Source organism: Nomascus leucogenys, chromosome 6 (genome assembly GCF_006542625.1).
Source record: "Nomascus leucogenys isolate Asia chromosome 6, Asia_NLE_v1, whole genome shotgun sequence".
Taxonomy (NCBI): Eukaryota; Metazoa; Chordata; class Mammalia; order Primates; family Hylobatidae; genus Nomascus; species Nomascus leucogenys.
The window spans coordinates 29,460,291-29,479,742 of record NC_044386.1 but is presented as its reverse complement, the minus strand read 5'-3'; the positions used below and the strand labels follow the sequence as shown (position 1 = coordinate 29,479,742).

Here is a 19,452-nt window from a genome sequence, read left to right as displayed (position 1 = left end):
GGACCACAGCTGCTTCGTTCTACAGACTGCCAGGGAGGTGGACTGAAGATTTCAGGCAGGAGAAAACCAAAATATTATCAAAATGTGTACTTCACATAACTAAAAATGTGAAGCGAGGATGATCAGTGAAGAAACTTTCCACTCAGTGACCTAATATTTCACAATAAATTTAATCTGTCTTGCACTTATTAAAGGGCCAGATTTTTTTTTAAATTGCATTCAAATGCAAACAAAAATCAAGGGATTAAATTATTTTATAAAGAAGTCTGTTGGGAAATAAAAGCCATTTGTCTTGATGACACCAAATTTACAACTTTTCTACTCCGACTAAGCTTCCAACTTCCATTGTAGACAAGTACTAGCAAAATCAGAAATTATCAGTCAGCCCTGGAGTTACTGAGAACATCCTCAACTTTTAAACACAATATGATTTTTCTAAGGTTTTATCAGGAAATAGAATGTTAAAAAATAGGCTTCCCTAAACCAACACACACATATAGTGGTTTCTATTATGTGTAAAATTTGCCTTGTTTTACAGCTGAAGCAAAAGGGGTCTTTCGTGATCCAACAGCCAGAGACAAAGATTCCAAAACCCTTCGGTGTAGGTATAAAAATGTACATGCGCAACTTAAATGGGAATGACATTTTATTATTCCAATACTCACAAGGTCCTTTGTTAGCTATACTTGTAAGGAACAAAATAGAAGCAAACATCCTCTGTTTACTTCTTGCAGCCATTCTATTTTCTTTCTTTCTTTTTTTTTTTTTTTTTTTTTTGAGACAGGGTCTGGCTCTGTTGCCCAGGTGGGAGTGCAGTGGAGTAATCTCGGCCCACTGCAACCTCCATCTTCTGGGTTCAAGAGATTCTCCTGCCTCAACCTCCTGGAGTAGCTGGGATTACAGGCAGCCACCACCATGCCTGGCTGTATTTTTAGTAGAGATGGGGTTTCACCATGTTGGTCAAGCTGGTCTCGAACTCTTGGTCTCAAGTGATCTGCCCACCTCGGCCTCCCAAAGTGCTGGGATTACAGGTGTAAGCCACCACCCCTGGCCAGATTTTTGGTGTTTTTTAGTATATTCATTTATTTTAGAGTTTTATCCAGTATAAATTTTTCCCCTAGGAGCCTTGTATTGACATAACCTAGTTCCAGTCACAGAAATTTTTGAAATTGCTTCTAAATTTTCCATGTATTAAAAAACTGATGGTCTAGTATCTGGACTTAAGTCTTTTTTTTTTAATTAGATGGTTAAAATGTCTCATAAAAAGAAAATGCTATACATTTTCACATGTGCTCCAAATGGGTTCTAGTTATCCCAATACCCTCACACAGTCTTGAAAACAAAAACAGGATCTGCCTTTTACTGATGAGATAAAGAACACACAAAGTCACTGGTATATATGATGTTTCCCTGGTGGGGCAGATAAAGAACTAATGGGAGGATTAGTTCCTAGTCTCCAAACACCAGCAGGGAGCCCCAGGCAAGTCCACATTTTTTATGTGCACTTAAGAGGCCTGAAAGTTGATCGTGTGGGTAACTTCCTGGAACTCACCTTCCTAGTTCAGGGAAGCATGGACTCCTGCTCACAGTTCAAGCTAAGGAGAAGGAAGTCTGCTCTTTAGTTTTTTTTCTTTTAAAAGAAGTGAGGGGAAAAGATTAAAATTGCCTTGGCCTGTGACCAAACTGCAGTCCTGACAAGAGGTAAAATTTGCCTATAAAATATTCTTGACAGTATTAGTTGGTGACATCTGCCAAAAATCTATGGTAAAACCAGTTATCCCGCCTCTCTTTGTCCCATTCTCTCAACAAAGGGTGGATAATATATAAAAATATAGTTTTGCTTTAAGGGGGATTACTGCTACATTTACTCACAAAATGAGCCACGTAGCATGTGCCAGAATTCAGCAAGTACACAAGCCACCTAACCGCCCCAAGTTTCCGGGAAGCTGAATCACATTATCCATGACAGGCATCTGGGGCTCTGCCTTCTTTGTGCCCACCTTGGTTCCTTGGTCACTGCGCTTAGGAGACCACTGTGCACTCACTGTCCATCACCTGGGAGGGACCCTGAAGATCAGTAAGTTCTACTTTCTTATTGCATTCGTGTCGTAACAGAGGCCCACAGGAACATAAGGAAGCTTTGCAACATCACAGGGCACATTAGTGGAAGTACTGAGCTTAGAACGTAAATCTTGATTCAAACTCTGGGATGGTGCCAAGTGGACAGGTGTGGATCTTTGTAGGCAGGGGCTCAGTAATGGCTCTCCAGCTGGTCACAAAGCCCAGCCTATGGACACACCTAAGATTCTCCCAGAAGCTAAAACAGAAAGGTAACAAAGAGGGCAATCCAAGAAACCCCCAGCAGAAGTCAATCATACAGCAACAGCCAAGGGACATCCCAGGTATAAACCCAAGAACCGAAAGCAGACACACGAACGGATATTCACACCCTCGCACTGTTCACACAATAACCAAAAGGTGGAAGCAATCTAAGCATCCACTGATGGATGAATGGATACAGAAAATGTGATACATATGTACAATGGAATACTATTCAGCCGTAAAAAGGAAGGAAATTCTGACACATGCTACTACTTGGATGAGTTTTGAAAAGACACTATGCTGGCCGGGCGCGGTGGCTCATGCCTGTAATCCTAGCACACTTTGGGAGACCGAGGTGGGTGGATCACTTGAGGTCAGGAGTTCGAGACCAGCCTGGCCAACATGGTGAAACCCCGTCTCTACTAAAAATACAAAAATTAGTGAGGCGTGGTGGCACACACCTGTAATCCCAGCTACTCAGGAGGATGAGGCATGAGAATCGCTTGAACCCTGGAGGCAGAGGTTGCAGTGAGCCGAGATTGCGCCATAGCACTCCAGCCTGGGCAACAAGAGCGAAACTCTGTCTTAAAAAAAAAGAAAAAAAAAAAGACACTATGCTAAGTGAAGTAAGCCAGTTATAAAAGGACAAACCCTATATGATTTTAATCATATGAGGCACTCAGAATAGTAAAATTCACAGAGACAGAAAGTAGAATGGTGGTTGCCAGGGGCTGGGGAGAGGAGGAATGGGAAGTTACTGCTTAATGGATCCAGAGTTTCAGTTTTGCAAGAGGAAAAGCCTTCTGGAGATGGATAGTGGTGATAGTTACACAACAGTGTGAATGTACATAATGCCACAAAACTATACATTTAAATTTATTAAAATGAGAACTTTTATATTAAGCATGTGAAGTCAATGGAGCCTGGATTTTCTTTCTTTCTTCCTTTCTTTTTTTTTTTGAGGCAGAGTCTTGCTCTGTCGCGCAGGCTGGAGTGCAGTGGTGCAATCTTGGCTCACTGCAGCCTCCGCCTCCTGGGTTCCAGCGATTCTCCTGCCTCAGCCTCCCAGGTAGCTGGGATTACAGGCACACACCACCACGCCCAGCTAATTTTTGTATTTTTAGTAGAGACGGGGTTTCACCATGTTGGCCAGGCTGGTCTCGAACTCCTGACCTCAGGTGATCTGTCTGCCTCGGCCTCCTAAAGTACTAGGATTACAGGCATGAGCCATTGCACCCAGTTGGGTTTTCTTTACATTTTCTCATTGGCCAGTTCTATGGCTATCATGCTTCATATGCTTGATGTCACAAAATGAAAAGACCATAAAATGCAATTCATAAATGGTCTTGAAAACAACAAGAAGCACTGACATTTCCTTCTCCCCTTTTCCCATCCCCCAGTCAAAAATCACACACAGAAAGTTATGAAAGCAAACAAGGTTTGTTTTCCTGCCCCTCGATGGGAGATGATAACGTCAGCGCTGATGGGGAACACCCTGCCGATTGTGCAAGCGGGGAGGACCTTGGCCTGCAAATTTGGGGAAGCAGCTCCCTTCCAACTTCTGCCATTAATGGAGAGGGTTCAGAATCACACCCGAGAAAGCTCTGTGTGCCTGTGGCCCACCCCTCCCCTCCCATCCAGCCCTCCTGGAGTTCACACACCCTTAACTCACACAATGCCGGCAGCATACACTGACACCATCATGCTCTGGGGCCTTCATCGTATACAGATCTGTTTCTTAGCTGTCAAATCTGTCCCATGAGCCATAAGCCTCAGTGGACAGAGCTGCCTCCAGCTCTTTGGCCCCCTCTTTTCAGTCTCATTCCTCCTGCCAGGCCAGGGTGGGCCTTGGAGGGGCACCAGCTTCTTCCTTTGTTCCTCCCTCCTGTCACCTGGATTATCCCCTCTACTTCCATAGCTACAGCAACCAAGTAGGAGCCACCAGCTCCTCAATCTCCGTCTCTCTTCTGAGCTCAGACCCTCACCTCCTACCCAGCTGCAGCTGGGTGTCCTGCAGCCACCTCAAACTCAGCCTGCCCTAAAAAACCCACTACGCGGCCAGGCACAGCGGCTCACGCCTGTAATCCCAGTACTTTGGGAGGCCAAGGCAGGTGGATCACTTGATGTCAGGAGTTTGAAACCAGTCTGGCCAACATGGTGAAACCCCATCTCTATTAAAAATACAAAAATTAGCCAGGCATAGTGGTATACGCCTGTCATCCCAGCTACTCAGGAGGCTGAGGTAGGTGGATCACTTGATGTCAGCAGTTTGAAACCAGCCTGGCCAACATGGTGAAACCCCGTCTCTACTAAAAATACAAAAATGAGCCGGGCGTGGTGGTACGTGCCTGTAATCCCAGCTACTCAGGAGCTGAGACAGGAGAATTGCTTGAACCTAGGAGGCAGAGGTTGCAGTGAGCTGAGATCGTGCCACTATATCCCAGCCTGGGCAAAAGAGTGAGACCCTGTCTCAAACAAACAATCCCGTTACGCCCTCCCTCAGACAGGTTCCTCCTCCTGTATCTCCTCTTCCAACTCATGCCAATTCCCTGTCACTGAAGCACAACTGAGTCGCCCTTGGCTCCTCTCTCCCCTCCACCCTTGCTGGTAGGTCCATCAACTCCACTTCTTCAGTCTCTCACTCCTGACCTCAAGTGATCCACTAGCCTTGGCCTCCCAAAGTACTGGGATTACAGGCCTTGAGCCACCGCGTCTGGCCGCATAGTGGGTTTTTTAGGGCCTGCCAAGTTTGAGGTCCCCTTCTGCTGTATTGAGTCACACCTTAGGGCCTTGACTCTAGACTACTCTCACCTCCTCAGTTGTCTACCCCTCCAGTATATCCTGCACACAGAGGTATCCAGTGGCAAATACGTAACATCTGCTTGAAACACTCAAATAATTTCTCATTGTCCAAAGGATAACGCCTAAACACCTTGATGCGTATTTGAGACCATTCTTCATCTATGCCTGTGTTATTCAGGTTTTTGTGTCACTATAAGGAAATACCTGGCCGGGAGCGGTGGCTCACGCCTGTAATCCCAGCACTTTGGGAGGCCAAGGCAGGCGGATCACGAGGTCAGGAGATCGAGACCATCCTGGCTAACATGAGGAAACCCCATGAAACTCTACTAAAAATACAAAAAAATTAGCCAGGTGTGGTGTAGTCCCAGCTACTTGACAGACTGAGGCAGGAGAATGGCATGAACCCGGGAGGGAGGTGGAGCTTGCAGTGAGCGGCGATCACTGCACTCCAGCCTGAGCAACAGAGCGAGACTCCGTCTCAAAAAAAAAAAAAAAAAAAAAAAAAAAGAAATACCTGAGACTGGGTAATGTACAAAGAAAAGAGGTTTAATTGGCACACTGTTCTGCAGGCTGTACAGGAAGCGTGGTACCCACACCTGCCTGGCTTCTGGGGAGGCCTCAGGTTGCTTTTACTCATGGCAGAAGGCAAAAAGGGAGGGGAAGCAGGCACTTCACACGGCGCGAGAAGAGCTAGAGGGGAGAGGTCGCAGACCTTTGCACAGCCTGATCTCGCATTAACTGAGGAAGAACTCACTTATCACCAAGGGGTTGGTGCTCAGCCATTCATGGGGGATCCTCCCCCATGATCCAGTCACCTCCTACCAGGCCCCAGCCCCCAACGGTGGAAATCACATTTCAACAGGAGACTTGGAGGGGACAAACATGCAAACTATATCAATGCCCGCATCATGAAACCCACAGAGAGTCATGCTAGCCACTTTTTTTTTTTTTTTTTGAGACGGAGTTTCGCTCTTGTTGCCCAGGCTATAGTGCAGTGGCGAGATCTCGGCCTACCGCAACCTCCCAGCGATTCTCCTGCCTCAGCCTCCCGAGTAGCTGGGATTACAGATTTAGCACTGTCTGCAGATATTTTAAGCTGTCACAACTAGGATGGGTGGGGCATTGCTGCTGGCATCTAGTGGCAGAGGCCAGACATGCAGCTAAACATTTGATGGTATGCAAGACAATCCTCCCACAAAGAATGATCTGTAGCACACACCGTGACATAAGTTCTTAGAAGGTTATACTGCATTTATTATTACCATGATTGCTTTCACTCTATGGGCTGCAAGCATAAATGCTGACAGGGTGCAGAAAATTAAATGAATCAGAGAAGCAGGTTAGGCAAAATCAACAGGAGACGCTGAGTCTGGAGCCAACATGCCCTTTCTAAAGCATTCAGAGTCAAACCTCCACAACGCTGAGCTGAGCCATGCAGCAGGTGGATGGGTCACAGCATCTATGAGGCTCCCAAGCAAGGGTGGGGGACAGTTTGTCTCTGGTACTCATTTCATTGCAAGTATGGATCAATATTCATTGAAAAGTTCCCTCTCACATCTCCTTTCAGAGCCCAGCATACTCCTAGTAAGTAAATGGAAAAATAGGGCAAAACTCTTAACTTAGATCCTTAATACTCCCTCTTACATCTCCTTTCAGAGTCCAGCATGATCCTAAGTTCTAGTAAGTAAATGGAAAAATAGGGCAAAACTCTCAACTCAGATCCTTAATACAGTTTCCCTGTGCTTCTGAATTTTCTTTTCAAGGGTTCTTTTCTTGGCCAGGCATGGTGACTCAGGCCTGTAATCCCAACACTTTGGGAAGTTGAGGTGGATGGATCATCTGGGGTCAGGAGTTCAAGACCAGCTTGGCCAACATGGCGAAATCCCATCTCTACTAAAAATACAAAAATTAGCCAGGTGTGGTGGCACATGCCTGTAATCCCAGCTACTCGGGAGGCTGAGGCATGAGAATCCCTTGAACCTGGGAGGCAGAGGTTGCAGTGAGCCAAGATCGAGCCATCGCACTCCAGCCTGGATGACAGAGCAAGACTCTGACTCAAAAAAAAAAAGTGTTTATCCTTTGTAATTTTTCTAATGACCTTAATCTAGTTTTTCTAAAAATACATTCTATATTTTGGGAAGATGTTCTATGAAAGAAGGAGATGCTCTATGAAAGAATGCTCCCTAACTCTGTGGTCAAATGGGTTTGAGAAGTGTTTACCAGCACCTTGAGAGGCCAAGGCAGGTGGATCACCTGAGGTCAGCAGAAGTGTTTACTAGCTGTTCCTTTAACTGGTATGACCAAATCTTACTTTATCAAATGGTTCCCAGCCCCATCTTTTTATAGCGAAATATTTTAATATTTAGGGAAGCAGTGCTTTGAAGACTTTGTGAAATACTGAAGCACTCTCCTTGGCTGTTTGATTTGCACTCCCCTTCAGCATAGGGCCGTCTCAGTTTAAACTTCCATTTGTGTGCAGAGAAGTCCCAGCTCACCCTAACTCAGTCCCCATCCCTCAGGCAGAGACCTGTTCTCTCCTCTTCACGTATTCTCAGCCTCGTGTCTGGTCTTCTCATCTCAGTGAGGGTAGGCATACTGAAATGGCCTGGTTTTCTTCAGGAAAGAGCCATCTTGGGTGAAGATGGAGGAAAGCAATGAGTCACCCTGTGAAATGGGGGTATAGCTGGAGAGCAAGTACACATCGGTGTGGCCCAGTGACTTGGGTCCTAGACAAGGACACACATCTCTTTAGGCCCATGGGTTACCTCTGGCTAGTTTTTAGAATCAAGGTCCATTAATGAGTATTAGCTCCACTGAAAAAGATAAGCATAGATCTTCTGGAGCTAGATGGAAAAAAGGGCCAGTCACTTCAGGCAAGAAGAGTCTAACTTCAAAGTAGCAGGGGGCCAGGAGTAGGTGGATCATGCTTGTACTGCCAGCACTTTGGGAGGCCGAGGCAGGTGGATCACCTGAGGTCAGGAGTTCAAGACCAGCCTGGCCAAGATGGTGAAACCCTGTCTCTACTAAAAAATACAAAAATTAGCTGGGTGTGGTAGCAGGCACCTGTAATCTCAGCTACTGGGGAGGCTGAAGCAGGAGAATCACTTGAGCCTGGGAGGCGAAGGCTGCAGTGAGCCGAGATAGTGCCACTGCACTACAGCCTGGGTGACAGAGTGAGACCTTATCTCAAACAAACAAACAAACAAACAAACAAACAAAAAACACCCAAAAAACAAAGTAGCAGAAGGTTTTTATGACTACCAAACAATCTGACACATTCTACCAGAAAGAGCTGGACCAGCCCTGCCCTCACTTTTTTTCTCCCCCATGATGCAACATGGTATTATGTTTTATTATTTTAGATTTAATTTTTTTAAATTTCTACTTTTGTTTTAGATCCAGGGGTATATATGCAGGTTGGTTACCTGGGTATATTGTATGATGCTGAGGTATAGAGTACAACTGATCCTGTCGCCCAGGTACTAAGCATGGTACCCAATAGTTACAGTTTTCAACCCTGGGCCCTGACCCCCTCTAGCAGTCTCCAGCATCTATTGTTGCCATATTTATGTCTATGAATACCCAATGTTTAGCTCCCGCTTGTAAGTGAGAATAATATGCGGTATTCAGTTTTCTGTTCCTGTGTTAATTTGCTTAGGTTGATGGCCTCCAGTGGCGTCCATGTTGCTGCAAAAGACATGATTTCATTCTTTTTTATGGCTGTGTCGTATTTCATGGTGTATATATACCACATTTTGTTTATCCAGTCTAGCATTAATGGGCACATAGGTTCATTCCATGTCTTTGCTATTGTGACTAGTGATGAGATGAACATACAAGCGCATGTGTCTTTTTGACAGGATGATTTGTTTTCTTTCAGGTATATACCTAGTATAGAATTGCTGGGTTGAATAGTAGTTCTGTTTTAAGTTCTTTGAGAAATCTCCAAACAGCTTTTCACAGTGGCCAAACTAACTTACATTCACACCAACAGTGTATAAGCATTCGCTTTTCTCCAAAGCCTCCCCAGCATCTGTTATTTTTTTTAGCTTTTAATTTTTTTTTTTTTTTTAGATGGAGTTTCTACCTTGTTGCCCAGGCTGGAGTACAGTGGCGCAATCTCGGCTCACTGCAACCTCTGCCTCCCGGGTTCAAGCAATTCTCCTGCCTCAGTCTCTGGAGTAGCCGGGAGTACAGGCACGCACCACCATGCCTGGCTAATTCTGTATTTTTAGTAGAGATGGGGTTTCGCCATGTTGGCCAGGCTAGTCTTGAATTCCTGACCTCAGGTGATCCGCCTGCCTCAGTCTTCCAAAGTGCTGGGATTACAGGCGTGAGCCATCATGCCTGGCCTGGCTTTTAATTTTTTTTTTTTTTTAAGAGACAGGGTCTTGCTCTATTGCCCAGGCTGGGGCACAGTGGTACAATCATAGCTCTCTTCAGCCTCAAACTCCTGGGCTCAAGGGATCCCCTGCCACAGCCTCCTAAGTAGCTAGATTATAGGAACATGCCACCATGCCTGGCTAATTTTTTTTTACTTTCTGTCGAGACAGGGTCTTGCTATGCGTTTCCTAGGCTGGTCTTGAACTCTTGGCTTCAAATGATCCCCCCACCTCAGCCTCCAAAAAATGCTAGGATTATAGGCATGAGGCACTTGACTTCATAAATAACTGCCATTGGTGTGAGATGGTATCTCATGGTGGTTTTAATTTGCACTTTTCTGGTGATAAGCAATGTTGAGCATTTTTTCATGTTTGCTGGCCACTTGTATGTCTTCCTTGAGAAATGTCTTTTCCTGTCTTTGGCCCACTTTGTAATTGGGTTATCTTTTTATTGCTTGTTGGTTAGTTGAAGTTCCTTATAGATTCTAGTATTAGACTTTTGTTGGAAACAGAGTTTGTGAATATTTTATCCCATTCTGTGAGTTGTCTTTTTACTCTGTGGGTAATTTCTTTTGCTGTGCAGAAGCTCTTTAATTAGGTCTTACTTGTCGATTTTTGTTTTTGTTGTGTCTGCTTTTGAGGACTTAGCCACCAATTCTTTTCCAAGGTCGATGTCCAGAACGATGTTTCCTAGGTTTTCTTCTAGGATTCTTACTGTTTGAGGTCTTACATTTAAATCTTTAGTCCATGATGAGTTAATTTTTGAAGATGGTAAAAGGTAGGGGTCCAGTTTCATTCTTCTGCATATGGCTAGCCAGCTATCCCAGAACCATGTATTAAACAGACAGTCCTTTCCTCATTGTTTTCGTTAACTTTGTGGAAGATCAGACGGCTATAGATGTGTGGCTTTATTTCTCGGTTCTCTATTCTGTTCCATTGGTTTGTGTACCTGTTTTCGTACCAGCACCATGCTGTTTTAGTTATTATAGACTTATGTATAGTCTGAAGTCAAGTAATGTGATGCTTCTGGCTTTGTTCTTTTTGCTTAGGATGACTTTCCATGGCCTCACTTAAAGGCATTTGTGCCTCCTTAGCCCCTTAGACCCTCCTGCCAGTCATTGCAGGACATAGATAACTGTTCAGTCCCCATTTTCCAGCCTGGCTGGCTTGTCAGTCCAATCGATCCTTTGAGTTAGGGGTAGTTTCTTTCTTCACAGAAATTGAGACAATTTTGGTTTTGGAAACTCAATCCAGCTCCACCAGGACGTGAACTCATTCCCAGGAATCCTGCCACAGACATGAAGACCCCCAGGCACAGGCTCCAAGTGTTGGTGACAACACACACCCTACTGGGCAGAAGGAATAAAGAATTTTCTGGGCCAATATCACCAGCCAATTTCAGCTCAAAAATTCTGTCTAATGCCTCAAGGCTCTGGGAGCTCTAAGAAATCAATTTTTCTAAGAATCCTTAAAGACATTTCTCCAAAGCTTCAGGGTATGATCCTGCTGGTGTCCATGAGATCGGCTACCTCTCAAGACCAGAATCAGACAAATAACAAGGGTCTCCTCTAAGCACATGCGCTACATAAACTTGCTGGGAAGATGAAGAGTATCCAGATGAAAAGATTCCCACCACTACAAGGCAACACACGCCAAACGTGAAGCAATGGATAAAGGCAGTGAGGACTCCAGCGTTTCCACAGGGACCTATCATCATGGGCTGGGGGAATCAGGAGCGATTTTTCAGAAGAAGTGGGTCTTCAGGAAAGCCTCAAAGCTGGTTTCTTGCTCTTGACATTGGCCCAAGTTCCAAGCTTCTTCCCATCATGGACAAAAGGAAAGTGGGCTACTCCTCACAGTAGCTGTACCTGCAGACAATTGCATTCTAGCTCAGTCCACCTAATTGGCACCGCACAGCAGGGAGAACAAACCAAATGGCAGGCTTGTGGAACAGGCATTCTGGGAAGGACGGCAGCCAAATGGGTTTGGGCTCAGACTGCTGCCCATGCTACTCGGAGCACATGAACTGGACCAGCAGACCAAAGGCCCATCGCAATTCCACTAAGACTGTGGGGAGAGCTTGGAACTGTGGGGAGAGCTTGGAACTGTGGGGAGAGTTTGGAAGCTCCAACTCTTTGTATTTTATGTTTACTGCACTGAACTGTCACTGTCAGTGAAAGCACTGCCATTCATTTGGTTTTCAGAAACTCAAGGCGATGTGGCCGTTTCCTCCCTAATGACTTCCCTGAGTGTGGTGCATCTTAATGCCACCGAGTGTGGAGGTGCAGCCCAGGTAGGTCAGAAGCAGGAGACACGACTCTGGTGTTCTTCTCATTCAACAGGGGAATAAGCTTGAAGCTTAACTCTCACCAGTGTGCTGAAGTGGTCAAGGGCAGTCACTGATGTTGTGCTTCTCCAGGCACCTGTACAGAGTGTGCATTCAACAAATACCCCATGCCACTGTGACTTATCTGCAAGTGTATTGTATTTTTATTTTTTTAACATTGTTAAAAACATTTATTCTGATACATTCTATCATATGTTAGTACAAGTTCCACTCTGCTACAGGTTCATCTGTGAAGAGCCTTGTGCCATCCAACTAGTGACTGAAAGATGTCCCATCTCTTATCCGAGCCAGAGCACACATCTTCCATGCTGTCCGCTGATTGCCTCCAAATCCAGAAGACCAAATAATCCTTTATCCCCAAAGTAGGCTCAAAACAGTTGGTTCAGACATTCCAGGATCTGCACCCCTCTTAAATCCCAGGTAAATCACAAGAGGGATAAAGCCCCAGCGGATGGCAAACTGGCCCTTGTTGAAGAGCTACTGCAGTCTCTGCTTGGCCTCTTTGCTCAACTTCACCATGGCGACGGCTGTGTGGCGCAGGGAGGACCCCTTACAGCAACGACCGCATTGGGAATCCGAAATGGGAAAGTTATTTTTATTTTTACTTATATATTTATTTTTTGAGATGGAGTTTCACTCTTGTTGCCCAGGCTGGAGTGCAATGGCACGATCTCAGCTCACTGCAACCTCTGCCTCCTGAGTAGCTGGGATTACAGGTGCCCACCACCAAGCCTGGCTAATTTTTTGTATTTTTGGTGGAGACGGGGGTTTCACCATGTTGGCCAGGCTGGTCTGGAACTCCTGACCTCAGGTGATCCACCCGCTTCGGCCTCCCAAAGTGCTGGGATTACAGGCATGAGCCACCACGCCCGGCCTGCAAGCGCATTTTAGAAGGGCTAGTGAAGAGCTGGGCACAGTGGCTCAGGCCTGTAACCCCAGCACTTTGGGAGGTCAAGGTGGGTGGATCACTAGAGGTCAGGAGTTCAAGATCAGCCTGGCCAACAATGGTAAAATCCCATGTCTAACTAAAAATACAAAAATCGGCTGGGCCTGGAGGTGCATGCCTGCGGTCCCAGCTACTCAGGAGGCTGAGGCAGGAGAATCACTTGAGCCCGGGAGGCGGAGGTTACAGCAAACCCAGATCAAGCCACTGCCCTCCAGCCTGGTAGACAGAGTAAGACTCCATCTCAAAAAAAAACAAAACAAAACCAAAGGCTAGTGAAGCTTCTTTAAACTGGAAAGGTGTCTTTCAGAGTAGTTTCCGTGGCTAGTCAACCCCTTCCTTCCTTGTCTCCATCTGCTCTTCCGTAAGCTTAACAGTAGCAACGTTTAGTTCCCAGTGATGATCAGTTTTAAAAATTTACTGCATTCAGGGTGTAATTTCCAGATCTCAAAATAATTCCTCTTGAAGACAAAACAAAAACAAAAAACAGACCCTTAAGCTTACTAAGTCTCCATTATGATAAAATATATATATGTATGTAAGTCTTTCTTATTCAAGTGGGGAAGAGTAAGAGCGTAGCCTGTGGAGGAAGAAATCTACCAAAAACCACATTAGGCTCAATGACATGTTTGGGCTCAGAGCTGTACTTTCCAGGTATTTCTCATCTTTACCATGAAGAATCCTCTCTTGGAATCACGTCCATTCTGTGATAGTAGGAACTTGACTCACAAAACCACAGCTTTCCGAAACACTGGCAAGGAAGTTGGGTCATATATGGAAATTTCTTTCTATGAGCCTCTAAACAATCAGTTATTTGTTTCCCCCTTTTTTCCCACAAGAAGAATTTTCTCTAAATAATTGGAGGAGATTTCCCATGGGAATCAGGCAATGGTGACTTCCAGGTCTTAAACTCTATCTAAAACAGTGTGAAAACAAAAGACACAAGAATGTGCCTGGCTGGCCTGTAACAATGCAAATTCTGGCAGTAAGAACAACAGCCAAAGTGTGGAACTTCTAGTACTTCTAGTACCTCAGAGGAGGGCGGGCACTAGGGCAAAGCCTCTCTGGTTTGTATTTAACTAAGAAAGTGTAATCCTCCCAGCACTGACCAACTAAAGCTTAAATTTTCTATGACCTATGGAAAAAAGTTTGCAAAAAGCCTTCATAATCTAAGTAAGTAGCAAGAATATCAGACTCTGTAAGAAAAGACATTCGGCTCAAGAGCTTCGAAAAAAAAATTTTTTTTGAGATGGGGTCTCACTCTGTCACCCAGGTGGGAGTGCAGTGGCACAATCTCGGTTCACTGCAACTTCTGCCTCACAAACTCAAGCGATCCTCCTGCCTCAGCCTCCTGAGTACCTGGGACCGCAGGGGCAGACCAACATACCCAGCTAATTTTTTTTTTTTTTTGTATTTTTGGGAGAGACAGCGTTTCACTATGCTGCCCAGGCTGGTCTCGAACTCCTAAGCTCAAGTGATCCACTTGCCTTGGCATCCCAAAGTGCTGGGATTACAGGCGTGAGCCACTGCACCCGGCCTTAAGAGCTTCAAAATTATTTTTAGCTGTATAATCATTTGAGCATAGTTCACACATCAATTTCAGCGTGCCCACAGAAGGCTAAATGCTTCATAGAGCACTGTACATTAATGGCAGAGAATATTGAGGATTTTAAATCACAGATGGAGGAGAGTTGGGATTCAAACTCCCAACCAAATCAGGTCTGCCTGATAACAAATCCTATGTTCTTTCTTCTCTGGCACCAGGCTTTGACTATGTCCCGTTTGTCACAGAGGATCTAAGCGAGTCCTCCATGAAACCTCTTAAGGGGGACAGAATGTTTTGTGAAAAGACAGTGAGCACACAGATGTTTACAGCAGCTTCATTCGTAATTGCCAAAACTTGGAAATGACCAAGATGTCCTTGAGTAAGTGACTAGATAAACCGCAGCACACGCAGACAATGGAGTATTACATGGCACTGAAAAAGAAATGAGCTACCAAGGAATGAAGACATGAAGGAAACTTAAAGGCATGTTACTAAGTGAAAGCAGCCAATCTGAAGGGGCTATCTGTGGTATGATTCCAACGATATGACATTCTGGAAATGGCAAAATTATGGAGACAGTAAAAAGATCCCTGGGTGCCAAGTGTTGGAGGGAAAAAGGGAAAAATGGGCACAGAGGATTTTTAGGGCAGTGAAATTTCTCTGTATGATAATGATGGATACATGTCATTATACATTTGGTGTGTCATCATACACACCACCATGCCTGGTTCATTTAAAAAAATTGTTTTTTAGAGACAGGTTTTACTATATGTCCCAGGCTGGTCTCAAATTCCTGGCCTCAAGTGATCTTCCTGTCTCAGTCTCCCCTATAGCCCAGATTACAGGTGTGAGCCACCATGCCTGGACTTTTTTTTTTTTTTTTTTTTAATGTATAACACCAAGAATGAACCCTAATGTACACTGTGGACATTGGGTGATTATAAGATGTCAATGGAGGTTCATCAATTTTAACAAATGCACCACTCCAGTGGGGGCCATTGATCATGGGGGAGGCTGTACATGTGTGGGGAAAGGAGACATATAGGAAATCTCTATCTTTTGCTCAGAAAAAATTATTTATTTATTTTTATTTATTTTTGAAACCGGGTCTCGCTCTGTTACCAAGGCTGGAGTGCAGTGGCGCGCTCATAGCTCACTGTAGCCTCAACTTCCTGGGATCCAGCAATTCTCCCACCTTAGCCCCCCGAGTAGCTGGGATTATAGGTGCATGCCACTATGCCTGGCTAACTTTTGTATTTCTGGTAGAGACGTGGTTTTGTCATGTTGCCCACGCTGGTCTCGAACTCCTGACCTCAAGAAGGCCACCCACTTTAGCCTCCCAAAGCCCCTGGCCAGAAAAAAACTTAAAAAGGCTGGGTCTTGCTCTGTCACCCAGGCCAGAATGCAGTGGCACAGTCATAGCTCACTGCAGCCTCAAAGACCTTGGCTCAAGCAGTCCTCCTGCCTCATCCTCCCAGGCAGCCGAGACTATAGGCACACACCACCACGCCTGGTACGTTTAAAAAAAAAAAAAAAAAAAAAAAAAAAAAAATTGTTGTTTAGAGACGGGTTTTTACTGTACTTCCCAGGCTGGTCTCAAACTCCTGGCCTCAAGTGATCTTCCTGTCTCATTCTCCCCTATAACCCGGATTACAGGTGTGAGCCACCGTGCCTGGCCTTTTTTTTTTTTCCTTTTTTTTCTTTATCAATTTTGCTGTGAACTTAAAACTGCTCTAAAAAATTTAAGTCTTAAGAGAGAGACGGCCGGGCGCTGTGGCTCACGCCTGAATCCCAGCACTTTGGGAAGCTGAGGCAGGCAGATCACCTGAGGTCAGGAGTTCGAGACCAGCCTGGCCAACATGGTGAAACCCTGTCTCTACCAAAAATACAAAAATTAGCTGAGTGTGGTGAGGTGTGCCTGTAATCCCAGCTACTAGGGAGGCTGAGGCAGGAGAATTGCTTGAACCCAGGAGACAGAGGGTGCAGTGAGCCAAGATCATACCGCCGCACTCCAGCCTAGGAAAGACTCTGTCTCAAAAAAAAAAAAAAAAAAAAAAAGACAATGAGCTTCAGTTAAACAACTATGGGGCTAAACTTAGCATTCCTGCTCACTAGCTATATGAATAGTAACTAAATGTTTCAATGCCTCAGTTTCCTCATATGAAAATGTGCGACGTAGTTGCAGAGGTTTTGCTAAAATCAAGAGACAGTGCTTTAGATCATCTCAGTGCCGGCCACAGTAGGCATCTGTCAAGCTGTGGTTACAGTGACTCTCCAGTAAAACCTACTCAGTCCTCCATCAGTTTCTTCACATTTCAATCTTTCTGCTGTTTTGGCTTATTTACATCACTAACCAAATTATACATAGCTTGTCCTGGTTTAATTGAAAGTGACAAAGGGGAAAGTGGGAAATGAAAACAGAGAGCTCAGTGCACAGCTGTGTTAAAAGACTCAGAAGTCAGCACTCAGCGGTTCCCAAAGGGGCTGCCAGCTCCAATCAGGCCACTAGTTACTTGACAAGAGGAGGAAGCCGGGAACCACATGCCACCCAGGATTCCCCTGGAAAAGCTACGCAAAACACCCACTCTTGGAGTAGCACAGAAAAGCCTCCTGATCATCTTGCTGGCTAAGTGCCGGTGCCATCAACGAGATCTTGGGTGTCCACTCAGAAGGGAACTGCACTTTCCTCCTCAAGAGCACTAGAAGCTTCATCTTTTTTATTTTCCAAATTATTTCCTGGTTAGGGATGAGCCAAGTCTAACGGAAGACAAAAGAATTGTAATGATTAAGGCTACCCTAAAAATCAAAAGACAAGCTTAAACTGGCAGGATTAACCATACTATTTAAAAAGAAAGGTTATCCCTGAGACAGTCAGAACCCCAGGCGTCTTTTCTGTCCTTTCCATTTGCTGACTATAATAAACCTCAAAGGAGAATTCTGAAATGCCCAAAATGATGCCCATGAATGATTTCCAGATGGTTCTTTCTCTATCTTCACTTTTCAATCCCAGGAACTCTGTTCACCCTAGTTGGTTCTGTGTCATATGTAAGGAATTGACATTTCCAAAGGAACATGCCAGTGACCTTTCACCCAGCTCAGTGCCTTTCCTTTCCCCAAGGGACTCCTCTTCAGTCTTGATATGGTTTGGATTTGTGTCCCTGCCAAATCTTATGTAAATTTTAATCCCCATTGTTGGAGGAGGGACCTGGTAGGAGGTGACAGGATCATGGGGGTGGATCTCCCCCTTGCTGTTCTCATGATAGTGAGTTCTCATGAAATCTGGTTGTTTAAAAGTGTGAGGCACCTCTCCCTTTGCTCTCTGGCTCCTGTTCTGGCCATTTAAGATGTGCCTGCTCCCCTTCACCTTCTGCCATGACTATAAGTTTCCTGAGGCCTCCCCAGAAGCAGGAGCCTGGCCAGGCATGGTGGCTTACCTGAGGTCACGAGTTTGAGACCAGCCTGGCCAACTTGGTGAAACTCCATCTCTACTAAAAATACAAAATTAGCTGGGTGTGGGGGCACACGCCTGTAGTCCCATCTACTCGGGAGGCTGAGACAGAATTGATTGAACCTGGGAGGCAGAGGCTGCAGTGAGCCAAGATCGCGCCATTGTACTCCAGCCTGGGCAACAGAGCGAGTCTCTGTCTCTAAAAAATAAAAATAAAAAATAAAAATAAAAAAAGCAGAAGCCTGTACAGCCTGCGGAACTGTGGGCCAATTAAACCTCTTTTCTTTATAAATTACCCAGCTTCAGGTATGTCTTTAGAGCAGTGTGAGAACAGACGAATACAAGTCTCACAGGCACCTCTACTCTGAGCTCTTGGGAAATCCTTCCAGAATTTCTTTATTTCTATACATCCTTCAGTGGAAAGGGATATTTAATGTTTATTTTTGAGAAAGGGTCTCACTCTGTCACCCAAGCTGGAGTGCAGTGGTGTGAACATGGCTCACTGCAGCCTCAGCCTCCTGGGCTCAAGTGATGATCCTGCCTCAGCCTCCTCAGTAGCTGGGACTGCAGGCACCCATGCCAGGGTAAGTTTTGTATCTTTTGTAGCGACAGGGTTTCGCCATGTTGCCCAGGCTGGCCTCAAGCAATCCTCCCACCTTGGCCTCCCGAAGTGCTGGGATTATAAACATGAGCCAGTGCACCCATCCAGATCTCACTTTTTATTTCCTTCTTAACTCTCCTTGGCCACAAGTTTATAATATTCTCTACCTGACAAGTGTCAGATGCAATAATCGTCCCACTACTGTAGCTCCCAAGGGTTTTCTGGATCCAGTGCAAACTCCTGAACGTGGCCACTAAACTCTTCAACTGGCTCACCCTGTTTTCCTTGCCAGCTCCATCTGGTTTCCTCCATCTTGTGTGGCAAGATACTGTGTCCCCACCCTTGTTTAAGAGGTAGTGCCTGTCCCTCATCGACCTCCTTCCACTCTTGCCAGCCTAAGTTCCCCACATTTGTACATGGTTTTATGGAGTTTATAAACAGTTTCACACAAACTGGGCCTGTCATGATGACAGTTAGCACAGGGCTCTCACTAAAACCAGATGGATGCTGGTAGGAGGCTCACACTCACTCAAGTGAACTGTCCCATCAAGCCTGTAAGTCCCCTCCCTTCCCCAGGCATCTGGACACTAATTTTTATCTCTAGCCAGATGAAATGCCCTTGCCCAGGAACAGCTAAGCAAGGGAGTTTTGCACTGGTTCTATGCAGAGCACAAGGCCTCCAAAGAGAATCAGGGAAAACCCAGGGATCCGTGAAGAAAACAGCTGAACACGTGCAAGGTCACAGTCTTGCAAAACTGACACTCGAGCCAGGGCAAGCCCAATCTAAAAATAGATGCACCTGAATTGGGACATCAGAAGGTACCAGAAGGCGCAAGAACACCACACCTAGTTCATCCGGCCTCACTTGCTGGGCTGGGACAGCCAGCGCTCCGGGTATGAGGCAACAAAAAGATGAACAGGCATTGTCATTCAACCCTTGCTCAAGGGCAATCGGGGACCCAGTGGGAGTAGAACCAGGCCTCTACACCTGACTGTGAGTACACAAAGGCACCTTCCCCAGAGGGGTTGAGCCTGCTGTACGCAAATGCAACTGAAGTAGG

The 19,452-nt window shown here is 45.5% G+C and overlaps 1 protein-coding gene and 1 pseudogene across 6 annotated transcripts in view; both read right to left on the bottom strand.

Moving 5' to 3' along the window:
- PDZD2 (PDZ domain containing 2) overlaps positions 1–19,452 on the bottom strand; it is a 470,684-nt gene that overhangs the window by 172,494 nt on the left and 278,738 nt on the right. The window lies entirely within an intron of this gene.
- LOC115835442 lies at positions 12,008–12,372 on the bottom strand (annotated as a pseudogene). The gene has a single exon (XR_004030413.1). The product of XR_004030413.1 is annotated as a mitochondrial import receptor subunit TOM7 homolog pseudogene (transcript).